Raw genomic sequence first — 13121 nt, forward strand, 5'->3', positions numbered from 1 at the left:
AAAATAAAACATAATAAAATATTTTATTATGTTTTTAAAGCTTTCGTGACTGCAGGGATTCATCTTCTTGGTTCTTTCGGTAAAGTCACGTAGAATGGAAATAATAAAATAATACAAATTAAACACAATTTTTTTATTATGTTTTATTTTTATGATTTTATTAAAACAATAAAATATTTAATGTTTTATTTTGATTATTTTATTATTTCCATTCTACGTGACTTTACCGAAAGAACTAAGAAGATGAATCCCTGCAGTCACGAAAGCTTTAAATTGAAATTTAAGTAGTTTTGCTTACGTGTCCTTGCTTAATTTGTATTGGGATGATTTTACCTTCTAAAAACATTATCGCCGTGTCTCGCACCCCCAGAAAGGTCGTCTCGCGCCCTTAGGGGTGTTGCGTGCACCCCGAGGCTCAGACCCACTGCTTTAGACCGACTGGGCCTCGTCACCAAGCTCGCTGATCCCGCCAGATCTCGCAGACGCTGAGCGGGGCTTGGGCCGGCAACAGCGCTCGAGAATGGACCATCATCACAGGCACCGCGCCGCAGAGGGCCGCTCTGCGGCAGCCAGGCGGTGGGCAGCGTAGAGGGCAGGTGCCGCACGGCCCAATGTTGTACCGCACACCTCCATGTCCCCACGCCGCCGCCCACCCAACCTGCGCTTACCGGTGCGGCGAAGCATGCATTGTTAACAACAACAACAACAAACAACTCGTGGACTGATCCACGGCTGCTGGGTGGACAGAGGCTGGAGGATTTAAGAGACTTGCTGGGTGGACAGAGGCTGGAGGATTTAAGAGACTTGCCCCTGGTTGAACATGCCGCACCCCGGGGAGTTCGATTCGAAGTGGCTATAACCATCGCAGCCGCCCTTCGGGGTACCCGCGGTGCCTCGGAGATGTTAACTACCTCGCCTGGTATGCAGGAGGTTGTAGGTTCGACCCTGACGTCTGTTGTATATTTGGAGTTTGCGTGTTTCTTTCTCTCTCCCCGTGGCCTCGTGGATTTTTCTCCGGGTCCTCCGGGGTTTCCCTCCACATTTATAATCAACATCACGGGTTAGAGTCCTGTATTTGGCTGGAGGACAGAGGACTTCTCCATAAATCTGGCTGTCGCATGATGAAGCTCATTCTAATTACTGGCGAAACGTTGTACTCAGAAGGTCAATGTTGTGGCTTGACTAGTAACGCATTGGTACGTTCTGTTTACGTGACAAACCTTACTAATTGGCTGTGTCGGATGGTGGCGGGTTTAACGACACATTTATATATTTACGCGATCTAACGCAAAACAACTATGATGTATGTATTTGGCTGCTATACATTGTCCACGTGATAAGTCACTTCTCTTGAACTATCATTTGTGATGGGCAGGTCGCTTGTGAAAAGAGCTACAGAGGCTGGGGAAATAAAATAAAAGTTTAGTCTTTTAATTTTGCAAGGTGCGCCGAGAGGAGGAGGATATTGGGGAGGAGCAGCGCCCTCTGGCTGCCCAAACCAAGCCGTGGGCATCTCGTGTCGCGTGCCACCGCGCAGTGCCACCAGGAGCCACCAGGTGGCGATGTCGCCCTCTGTGGCCTGGGGCGATGGCCATCGACCGGGGCACGGTGGCTGAGTCGCACAGGGCGGTTGGGGGAGTTTACTGTGGATGGTCTCAGTTGCTCAGCCAGGTTCACCGATGGCTCTTTGGTTTCGGTCCAGAGGTTTGGGTGTCTCTCGAAGGGGTTCATAGTGGCAGTGTCGTCACAAATATTAAGTCAGCACCGTTGAGATAATGGGATTTGAGCCCTGGGTCTGGGTATCTTATGTCCCTTGCGAGGGGGAGAGGGCTCAATAATGGCTGTGTCAGAAATATAAAAGCGCCTCATTGAGGACATGGGTTCAAGGCCTGGCTATGAGTGTCTCTCTCAAGGCTCCGTAATGGCTGGGTCATAGACGCTGAGCCAGCCCTGCTGGGAGCTCGCTGTTCCCAGTCTTCAGTTTGGGTGTCTCTAGCTCACAATGAACCTCAGCACTGCTGGGAGCTCGCTGTTCCCAGTCTTCAGTTTGGGTGTCTCTAGCTCACAATGAACCTCAGCACTGCTGGGAGCTCGCTGTTCCCAGTCTTCAGTTTGGGTGTCTCTAGCTCACAATGAACCTCAGCACTGCTGGGAGCTTGCTGTTCCCAGTCTTCAGTTTGGGTGTCTCTAGCTCGCAATGAACCTCAGCACTGCTGGGAGATTGCTGTTCCCAGTCTTGAGTTTGGGTGTCTGGCTCACAATGAACCTCAGCCCTGCTGGGAGCTCGCTGTTCCCAGTCTTCAGTTTGGGTGTCTCTGGCTCGCAATGAACCTCAGCACTGCTGGGAGCTTGCTGTTCTCAGTCTTGAGTTTGGGTGTCTCTGGCTCGCAATGAACCTCAGCCCTGCTAAGAGCTTGCTGTTCTCAGTCTTGAGTTTGGGTGTCTCTGGCTCACAATGAACCTCAGCCCTGCTAAGAGCTTGCTGTTCTCAGTCTTGAGTTTGGGTGTCTCTGGCTCGCAGTGAACCTCAGCACTGCTGGGAGCTTGCTGTTCCCAGTCTTGAGTTTGGGTGTCTCTGGCTCACAATGAACCTCAGTACTGATGGGAGCTTGCTGTTCCCAGTCTTGAGTTTGGGTGTCTCTGGCTCACAATGAACCTTAGCACTGCTGGGAGCTTGCTGTTCCCAGTCTTGAGTTTGGGTGTCTCTGGCTCACAATGAACCTTAGCACTGCTGGGAGCTTGCTGTTCTCAGTCTTGAGTTTGGGTGTCTCTGGCTCACAATGAACCTCAGCACTGCTGGGAGCTTGCTGTTCCCAGTCTTGAGTTTGGGTGTCTCTGGCTCACAATGAACCTCAGCACTGCTGGGAGCTTGCTGTTCCCAGTCTTGAGTTTGGGTGTCTCTGGCTCACAATGAACCTTAGCACTGCTGGGAGCTTGCTGTTCCCAGTCTTGAGTTTGGGTGTCTCTGGCTCACAATGAACCTTAGCACTGCTGGGAGCTTGCTGTTCCCAGTCTTGAGTTTGGGTGTCTCTGGCTCACAATGAACCTTAGCACTGCTGGGAGCTTGCTGTTCCCAGTCTTGAGTTTGGGTGTCTCTGGCTCACAATGAACCTTAGCACTGCTGGGAGCTTGCAGTTCCCAGTCTTGAGTTTGGGTGTCTCTGGCTCACAATGAACCTTAGCACTGCTGGGAGCTTGCTGTTCTCAGTCTTGAGTTTGGGTGTCTCTGGCTCACAATGAACCTCAGCACTGCTGGGAGCTTGCTGTTCCCAGTCTTCAGTTTGGGTGTCTCTGGCTCACAATGAACCTCAGCCCTGCTAAGAGCTTGCTGTTCCCAGTCTTGAGTTTGGGTGTCTCTGGTTCGCAATGAACCTCAGCACTGCTGGGAGCTTGCTGTTCCCAGTCATGAGTTTGGCTGTTCCAAGTCTTTAGTTTGGGTCTTCCTCAAAGGGTTCATTAATGGCCGTGTCAGAGGTGCAAAGCCAGCATCTCTTGAGCAACTAGATTCGATTGCCGGTCCCTCTCTGGCTCGCAATGGACCTCAGCACCGGCTTAGGTTCGAGTCCCGGGTCTGGGCATCTCTCTCTCTTTCTCAGAGAGGCTCCTTCATAATCGCCGTCTGTTTATTTCCCTTTGACACGAAGCCCAACACCGCCGGGGGATTCAAATCTCCCGGCCTTGCGACCGACCCGCGATCAGAAGAGCGATCGGTTTGGGGTGGGCGTAAGGTGCACGACAGATAATGAATTCCAGTAATCTCTCATCTGGAGCCCTCCGAACTGAACCACGCGACTGCGAGAGTACACGAAGCAGGTTGCCGTGTGTGGAGTGAGCAGCGTTGATCTAGAGCTCCACACAACTATACACAACAACTGTAGCATGAGTGTGGCCAGTGACGATGCTTGGAGTTTACGTGCAGAGGTCGCCCGCTTGACTTTCATCTCCCGTCGCGGCAATTTAAGCAACCGCGCAAGATTCTCACATCCCCACCCCCCTCACCCCCCACGGGGTCCGCTGTGCACACAGCAGCGTGGGTGGGGAGAAGTGTGGGTCACTCCCACCGACGTATCTTCAGACACCAGGCAGGGCCAGGGTGGAAGAGGAGGCCAAGTGGCAGGTTATGGGCGGGCGGCTTTAGACGCTAACTCGAGCGAGAGGGCCCTTGCCGCCGGCGTGTGCCGTGAGCGGGCCACGTGGCAGGGCCCTTGCCGCCTCTGAGCTCGGCGGCCTGTGAGTGCGCCAGAGTCGTCGTCCCTGGCCCCCGCCCCACCCCCAGTCGTGAAACACCCCGGGGGGTGCGGGGTGGGTTCAACGTCCGTCTGCAGGGCGCGGAGATGTTTCGTTTTTACCCCCCCAACCAAATACTGAGGCCAGTTTAACACGTAGCAGGGCTTTCGCGACCAATATCATCCATAATGTAGGTTTTTTTGGAGGGGGGGGGGGTTAGGTCGCGTAAATCTCAATGTGTCGTTCAACCCGCCACCACCCGACGCAGCCACTTAGTGAGGTGGGAGGTGGGAGGGGTGGGGGTGACGACGCCGAAGAGTGCGGAGGAGGTGGAGGAGCGTCCGTGGACTCGAGAAATTTCACGGAGCCCCCCCCCCCACGCCTCCAGCCCCCCGTGCGTCAAGACTGCCGTGGAGAGCCCGGCAGTTTGCGGCGTGGAGATGGAGCCGGTGACGTGGATCTCGCGTGCTGCGAGCGCACCGTGGATGTGTTGCATCGCAGTGGCAGCCCCTTGCCGGGGGGAGGGGGGGGTCATCCAGCAGTGGATCGTGGGGTGGGGTGGTGGTGGTGGGGTGGTGGGGTGGTGGAGTGGGGTTGTAGAGTGGGGTGGTGGAGTGGGGTGGTGGAGTGGGGTGGTGGGGTGGTGGAGTTGGGTGGTGGGGTGGTGGAGTTGGGTGGTGGGGTGGTGGGGTGGTGGCGTGGTGGAGTGGGGTGGTGGGGTGGTGGAGTGGGGTGGTGGAGTGGTGGAGTGGGGTGGTGGAGTGGAGTGGTGGAGTGGGGTGGTGGGGTGGGTGGTGGGGTGGTGGAGTTGGGTGGTGGAGTGGGGTGGTGGGGTGGTGGAGTGGAGTGGTGGTGGAGTGGGGTGGTGGAGTGGGGTGGTTGGGTGGTGGAGTGGGGTGGAGTGGAGTGGAGTGGTGGGGTGGAGTGGGGTGGAGTGGGGTGGTGGAGTGGTGGGGTGGAGTGGGGTGGGTCTCCACGTCTCTGTCTCTCTGGGGTTCCTCGATGTTTGTCGTGCGAGTTCTTCATTTGATCTGACACGAGTTTATCAAGAGGCGGTCTTCGCCCGGCAAAACTAGTTTTCAAGAAATGTAATACTTCACCTGGTAGGATTTTCTCTTTTACAATTTGTATCTACGATCAAACCACTCACAACTACTCCTAAATCTCTGGTTGTTTCGGTCATGTCACGTAGGTAGAAAATAAAATTAATACAATTAGAAAGAAAAAAACCCCCAAAACTCACGACGTTTCGATCGCAACACCAGCGGTCGTCATCATGTTTTATATCTACGCGACTTTAACGAAAGAACCAAAGAATTAGAATTCCGGCAGTCACGAAAGTTTTAAGTCAAAACTACTCCCAACATTTGGTATTTTTCCGCAACAAAAAAAAAACGCTTAAGTTGTTCACGATTTGATTCAACTTCTTAGTATTGAAGACGTGCCCATCGGAAAAGATTCTGTTTTCTTTATTAGAAAGAACAAAACTAATTAACGTAATACTTTGTGTGGTTCAGCTCCTATCCTTGACCGTTTTAGAGTTCAGACTTGAACATCATAAGAAGCGTATCTTTTTTTCAAAACCGCTTTAATCCGAAATATCTCACAAACAATAAAATATAGAACAGTAGTTCTCGCTTTAAGTTAATTTGCGGGTTAACGCTATATCAAACGAATTAAACCCCCGCAATTTTATACTTTAAAGGTTTCCGAATGACACCTGACACAAACATGTTTATGGGGAACTTAAAATCGAAGTTTGTGGGTTTTAAAATCAATATTCTCAGATGTTCTGATCATTCCTCTCGTGTGTGTCCTACAAGCTACCCATGTAACAAGTACCGGCCTTCTTCTACCTTGTCGGGAAGTGCCCTTAGAGGTTTATTTTCTCTCCAAACGAATGACTCCGGGCACTTCTACGGGGACCGCTGCTGCTGCTGAGCTCACGCGACACGGATCTCACGTGGAAACTAAACATAGCCGGGTAACTGGCTACAGTGGCGAGATTATTTGATGGCACGTTTGTTTAAGCTGTTTAAACCCGTTATCATTCAGATAACTGAATAATTTAAAATGATGGAACTCGACGTTCAACGTTCTAATTCAAAGATTGATATTTAAACGTAAATGTAATGCAGAAAAACACGATATTATACATTGTGATAAGGGTTATCTAACATTTAATGCATGCATACAACGTTACATACATTTATCTGAGTACCGATCTGGACATTAAAATGAAAAACAAAAGTCGTCAGAGAGTGGAGGTGTATACACTGTGTGTGTGTGTACACTGTGTGTGTGTGTACACTGTGTGTGTGTGTACACTGTGTGTGGGTGGAGGAGGGGGGAGGAGGAGGGAGGAGAAGGGGGGGAGAGGAGGAGGGGGAAGAGGGGGGGAAGGAGGGGGACGTTGAGAGGGAGGGGGACGAGGAGGGGGAGGAGGAGGACGAGGAGGGGGAGGAGGAGGGGGGGAAGGAGGAGGAGAAGGGGGGAGGGGGAGGAGCTCCCCGCCCTTGCGTGACCACGTGGCCCGCCGCGAGTCTCCACCACCCACATCATCATCATCATCGCCGCCGCTCACTCCGCTGTTGAATGGCAAACAAGCGAGTGGCAAAAAGTCTCCATCGTCGTCATCGTCACAACAACAACAACCACAACAACAACAACAACAAACTCCACCCCGTCCACCCCTCCCCCCCTGCAACTCCGCAATGGATACAAGCGAGTTTAGCGGCAGCTGTTTGTGATTGGCAAACTTCGCTTCGCTACATCAGCAGCAGCAGCACTCGCATCGGCCCCGCTTACCTGGGACGGCCTTAGCCGCCAACAACAACAACAACCACCAACAACAACAACAACCACCACCAACAACAACAACAACAAGTAAGACGCTTCGTGTGGTCGCTTGTGGGGGTCGTGTTATTTTGTCGTCGTTCTAAATACTGACGCAGAAGGGTCGTTGCCCGAAACGTCGCCGATTACATTTCCTTTCCAGGGCAGTGATGTTGAGTTGCTTTTTACTGTATCGTACTTGGAGTGTATCAGGCGTACACGTGTGTGTGTGTGTACACGTGTGTACGCACACACACACGTGTACACACACACACACGTGTACACGCACACACACACGTGTGTACACACACACGTGTACACACACACGTGTGTACACACACACGTGTGGCGCCCACCCCACAGAGTCAACTCTGCGCCAGTCGAATGCCCTGTGAGAGAGAGACAAAGACGGCCGGGCGTGCTGCGCGAACAGCGCCATGTATGGACACTCTACATGTGCGAACATAATCATATAAACAATGTGATGTGATGTGTCTGCAAATCAAACATGTGTGCATAATGATCTACATATGTATATGTGTGAATATCACCGTACACGTGCATACGTCATTGTATGTGTGTTGGACTTCTTTTGCACCATACGTAGCCAACCGTGATAGGCGTATAAAGACGAACACACGTGTACGACTTTGTACACGTGTGTTTACATACACACAGATACACAAAGATACACACACATACATACACACACATACACACACATACAACAACAACAACCGCCATTCGCCACTAAGTGGCGGTGACGTCACCACGATGCTTGTGCCAGGCCAAGTGCACCTTGAGGCCACGTGAAGTGTCGAACGCCCGCTGGCAGGAGGTCACGGGGCAGACCCAGGTGCCACGGGTCGACTGACCGAGATGACCGAGATGACTGGCTGATGCACCACCTGTGCCCCCTACTGTGCCAACTTGCTGTGCTTTAGCCACCCGGCGCTCCGCTCGTTGTTGTGAGCGTCGCTCCTCCGCCCTCCGTTGTTGTTGGAGGGCGACTGCCTCCAACTGCCCAGTAGCGTCCTTCACGAGCCTCCTCCACTGAGGCCGATCTTGACACCGCTGGTACCAGTCATCGGCAAGTCCACTCAGCTCCACGTCCTCCTGTACCACATCACTCCATCTCTTCTCCAGCCCGTGCCGCGCCCGTCTAGCCCCCTCGATCCGGCCGAACAAAAGCTGTTTGGGCATGCGGTGGCTGGGCATGCGGGCTACATGGCCCAGCCAACGCAGCCTTGCCTGCCGGAGGAGCTCACTGATGGGACTTAGCCCAGATCTTTCAAGGATTTGTGAGCTCCTCACACAATCCAGCCTGGTTAAACCCAGGATGGATCGTAGGCAGGCCAGCCTAAATGTTTCCAACCGGCGAAGATGCTCCACTAGGGGGGTCCACGTTTCGCAAGCGTAGAGAAGGGAGGGAATGACCGTGGCCGAGAAGACCTGAAGCTTCGTGCGGAGCGACAGACCAGGTAGCTTCCACACAGCGTTACGCAACCGATGAAAAGTTAACGCCGCTCGACTGCTTCAGAGTGAGACCTCTGCTGTTAAACTGGAGCCCCGATCATGAGCACGCTGCCCAGGTATGGGGAACTCTCCACTCTCTCCACTACTGCTCCATCAATGATTGGGAGTTGTGGGGGTGGAGTGTCCGATGGTACAAAATACCCAGGCAGGTGCTTAGTTTTGGTGGGGCTGATGGTAAGGCCCCACCTCTTAGTGGCACGCTCCAGTCTCAGCAGCAGCGTCTCCAACTCCTCCTCTGAATGAGCAGCTATTACTAAATCATCGGCATCCATAACGTGCTTGAGCAATAGGGAGCCATCTCTTGATCGCAACTGGGCATCGATCAGCCTCCCATTATATCTGTACCAAATGGAAATTCCCCCGGTACAGCTATTGAAGGCTTCACGAACTACGTGGTCAAAATAGATGTTAAATAATGTGGGAGCCAGATGACATCCCTGTCGCACCCCAAGGTGTACAGGGAAAGGCTCTGACTCCCGTCCACGTAGTTTACCCGGGCCCGCTCACCATCATGAAAGTCCTTAATGATCATGAGCAGAGGGTCAGGGACTCCGAAAGCACGAATAACAAACAAACACACACACACACTAACACACACACAAACAATACAAATACAGACAAACAACACTCACACACACTAACACACTCACACACAACACTAACACACACACACTTGCACAGTGCACACCAGGCTGTTAAAGTATCAAAACGTTCACATGAAAGGTTTTGTTTTACTAATGGGCATTTTTGGTAATCATTACAAATGCAATGTTTAATATCCAAAGCTATTAAAATGGTAAAATGTGGTGCGTAACAATGGAAGCAATTACAATTTAATGTACATTTAAACATGAAAAAAAAAGAATAAAACCTAACAGGCCTAAACTATCTTCAAATGCCATATCTTACAAATGTAAATCTGCAACGTATGCCTCATGTAGTCCCTCCGTCTTGTGCAGTACGTGTGTGTAGATCTCTCTCTGTGTGTGTACTGTGTCAACGTTACATTGTACATGGGTCGAGAAGAGTTGCTATGTACAAGTATTGTAATATTCATTTCTAGAGCTAAGGCGCTCTATGAAGTCAAGATAATATCTACGTGCATTAGCTTACGTGTCTGCGTAATGTTGTGCTCGTTATAAATTACATTATGATTATTATATACAATTCAACTGTATGGATTGTACGTTGAACTTCTTTCGCACCGTACGTAGCCGACCGTGCTAATCGGAGGATGGGTGAGTGTGTGGGTGAGTGACTATGTGAGTGGGTGAGTGACTGTGTGAGTGGGTGAGTGACTATGTGAGTAGGTGAGTGACTGTGTGAGTGGGTGAGTGACTGTGTGTGTGGGTGAGTGACTATGTGAGTAGGTGAGTGACTGTGTGAGTGGGTGAGTGACTGTGTGAGTGGGTGAGTGAGTGGGTGAGTGAATATGTGAGTGGGTGAGTGACTGTGTGAGTGGGTGAGTGACTGTGTGAGTGGGTGAGTGATTGTGTGGTGTCCCGTGGAAGGACAACAAACCTCCTGTTATCCACGAAACAATCACGGATAATCACGGAACAATCACGACACAATCACGGATAATGACGTAGAACTGCCTTGCCCCATCCCACGTAGCCACGGGCAAAGATTGCGGGTGAAGCATTGCGGAGCGCGGCGACGAGGTGGAGTGGCAACGAGGTGGAGGGGTCTGTGTGGAGGCCCGCAGCGACCGCGACGATGCGGCGTGGCGGGTCCCCACAGAGGTGGCGGTCGGGCTGGAGGAGATCGTCGCCACGTTCACGCTGGGGATGGACGATTTGGGGAAAATCTGTAATTTCGATGTTTCTGACAGATATTGCGATTACATTTTTTAAAGTCAAGCTTCTGTTCAATATTCACTGCGTAACAGATTTAAAACGTGTGATGGAGTGATACCACATGATACCATCAACTATGAACAGCTCTATATATTCTAATGCAAGGATGAGAACTTAAAAGATATGAATTGTTTCCAACATGTATTTATTAAAATGTTTTAATTGAAATAGAACAATCAAACATAGAACACTTGTTAAGTTAAATAAAGTGAAAATAATAAAAAATTAAACAATTCCAATAAGAAAGTAATAGGACTTTTCAAATCGCAAAGCATCGCAGCCGTTGCGATTTGCCAGTGGCATCGTTTCAAATTTCGACTTGAAATCGATTCGTCGTTCAGCCGAGTTCACGACGGGCTACGGGACGGAACTCGGCGCTGCTGCGACGGGGGGCGGCTGACCGTCGTCCCCGCCACGCTCCACCCCTACCTCGCGTTGTCCACCACCCCTGCCTCGCGTTGTCCACCACCCCTGCCTCGCGTAGTCCACCACCCCTGCTTCGCGTTGTCCACCACCCCTGCCTCGCGTTGTCCACCACCCCTGCCTCGCGTAGTCCACCACCCCTGCCCTGCGTTGTCCACCGCCACGGGCACCACCACGGGCACTGCGCCCCCCCTCTGCTCTGCGGCAGACGCCTCTCTTGGCGGCTTCGCGACCGCCCGCGTCACCCCTTGGCTCTCTTGCTCGATCCGCACGCGCACAGAGGGTGCTTGAAAAATGTGAACACTTCCATGGGACCATCGTTTTTAATGGAGAAAGAACGGACAGTGCACTGTGGCACGATAACAAGTGGATGTTAAGAGCTTCAGAAAGTCCAAGAGTCTCCGCTCGTTCGCCATCGTTGTCAACGCGTGCCTGGAATCTTCTCCAGGTGGTCTCCAGAGCCCGGAGGCACATTTCTTTGCGCTGCTGTTGCTAATTCTCGGAAGCGTTCACATTGTTTTGAAGCAGCCCCCTGCATAGCACCGTTTGCCCGCGCCTCGTTCGCTCAAACGTTTATCGCTTTGCAACTCGCAGATGGCAGTGAGGTGGTTACTCTCCGAGTGCTTCTTCACCATTCAGTGTTTTGTTGTTTTTGCCTCCCGCTCTCCGGGCGCGTTGGAAAACAGAGCCGCGTCGGTGGCCGAGCGGGAAATCGCCACGCGGGTTCCTTGGAGCGCCACCCGCCCCGGGCGCCCGCGCCGCGCTCCTTCTCGAGCTGCGTGCCGCGGACCCCCTTCCGCGTGCGTGGTCGCGTGCGCTGGAACGCGCTGGAGCGCGTGCGTGGTCGCGTGCGCTGGAGCGCGTGCGGGTTCGCGTGTGCAGAGCACGCTGCTTGCGATTCGCTTTCGCCGTTTCGCGATCCGGAGCTGCCGGTTCTCCCCCCCCCCCCCCCCCCAACAACGTCGCCGTGAGCCACGATCATCCGTCCACCGCCGGACGAAGGCCTCCCCTCCCCCGAGTCGTCCCGTCCGGCTCACTGCCCACGAGCTCGTTCCCCCCCGCTCCCATCTCCCTCCCCCCGCTCCCATCTCCTCCCCACTCCGCTCCCATTTCCACCCCCCCCGCTCCCATCTCCCCCCCCCGCTCCCCGCGCTCTTTGTCCCGCGTGCGTCTGCCGAGCTGCCCGCAAGCTCCGCGCTCCGCGTCTTCCCCTCCCGGCCTCGTCTCCGAGCGCCGACACCGCCCCCCCCCTACCTTCCACAGCGCTGGTTTGCGTGTCGCTTCGGCCGCTCTGCCGTGTCGTGAGAGCAAAGGTGGTGCAGTGAAGACCTTCGCCTCTTCTTTGCCACATTCCCACTGAATGCTGATATTCAGTATGTACGTACGTACACGTGTATAAACACACGTACTTACGTGTGTACGTACGTATGTTGAACTTCTTTGGCACCGTATGTAGCCAAACGTGATAATCGAAGGATGGGTGGAGTGTGTTGATGAGTGACTATGTGAGTGGGTGAGTGACTATGTGAGTGGGTGAGTGGGTGAGTGGCTGTGTGAGTGGGTGAGTGACTTTGTGAGTGGGTGAGTGACTATGTGTGTGGGTGAGTGACTTTGTGACTGGGTGAGTTGCTGTGTGAGTGGGTGAGTGGCTGTGTGAGTGGGTGAGTGACTATGTGAGTGGATGAGTGACTGTATGAGTGACTGTGTGAGTGGGTAAGTGACTATGTGAGTGGGTGAGTGACTATGTGAGTCTGTGTGTGGATGTTGAACTTCTTTCGCACCGTACGTAGCCAGCCGTGCTAATCGGAGGTGCGTGAGTCCCGTCTAACGACTTGCACTCCTGTGCCTCTTCATTTTGGTGCCGGTTCATTTTAATTTGTACCTCCTTACGATGTGTGCACATACATCACGTGCACGACAATGAACCTTCCGTGAAGCTGCTGGCCGTTTGAGTGCAGGTGCATGCAGAGGATGGATGCATCGGGCAAGCAGCTTGGAGTTCGAATGGCATCGATTAGGGAATGGCTGTGGATTTGTGATCAGAATGAGGAGGTAGTGATGGGTGGGATGAGTGGTGTGTAGGGTGGAGGAGGAGGTTGTGATGGGTGGGACGAGTGGTGTGCAGGGTGGAGGAGGAGGTAGTGATGGGTGGGACGAGTGGTGTGCAGGGTGGAGGAGGAGGTAGTGATGGGTGGGACGAGTGGTGTGCAGGGTGCAGGAGGAGGTGGTGATGGGTGGGACG

General features: G+C 52.8%; 1 protein-coding gene across 1 annotated transcript in view; it reads left to right on the top strand.

The window, feature by feature from the left end:
• Positions 1 to 6764: 6764 nt before the first annotated feature.
• The window catches only part of LOC133357049 (zinc finger and BTB domain-containing protein 7A-like), a 51720-nt gene continuing 45363 nt past the window's right edge, over positions 6765 to 13121 (top strand). Inside the window, exon 1 of the mRNA XM_061574790.1 lies at positions 6765 to 7112. The gene's annotated coding sequence lies outside the window, so the exon portion shown is untranslated. The remainder of the gene's footprint in view (positions 7113 to 13121) is intronic.

The sequence above is a fragment of the Lethenteron reissneri genome, chromosome 56 (assembly GCF_015708825.2).
Source record: "Lethenteron reissneri isolate LAM-NWPU_2019-01 chromosome 56, ASM1570882v1, whole genome shotgun sequence".
Taxonomy (NCBI): domain Eukaryota; kingdom Metazoa; phylum Chordata; class Hyperoartia; order Petromyzontiformes; family Petromyzontidae; genus Lethenteron; species Lethenteron reissneri.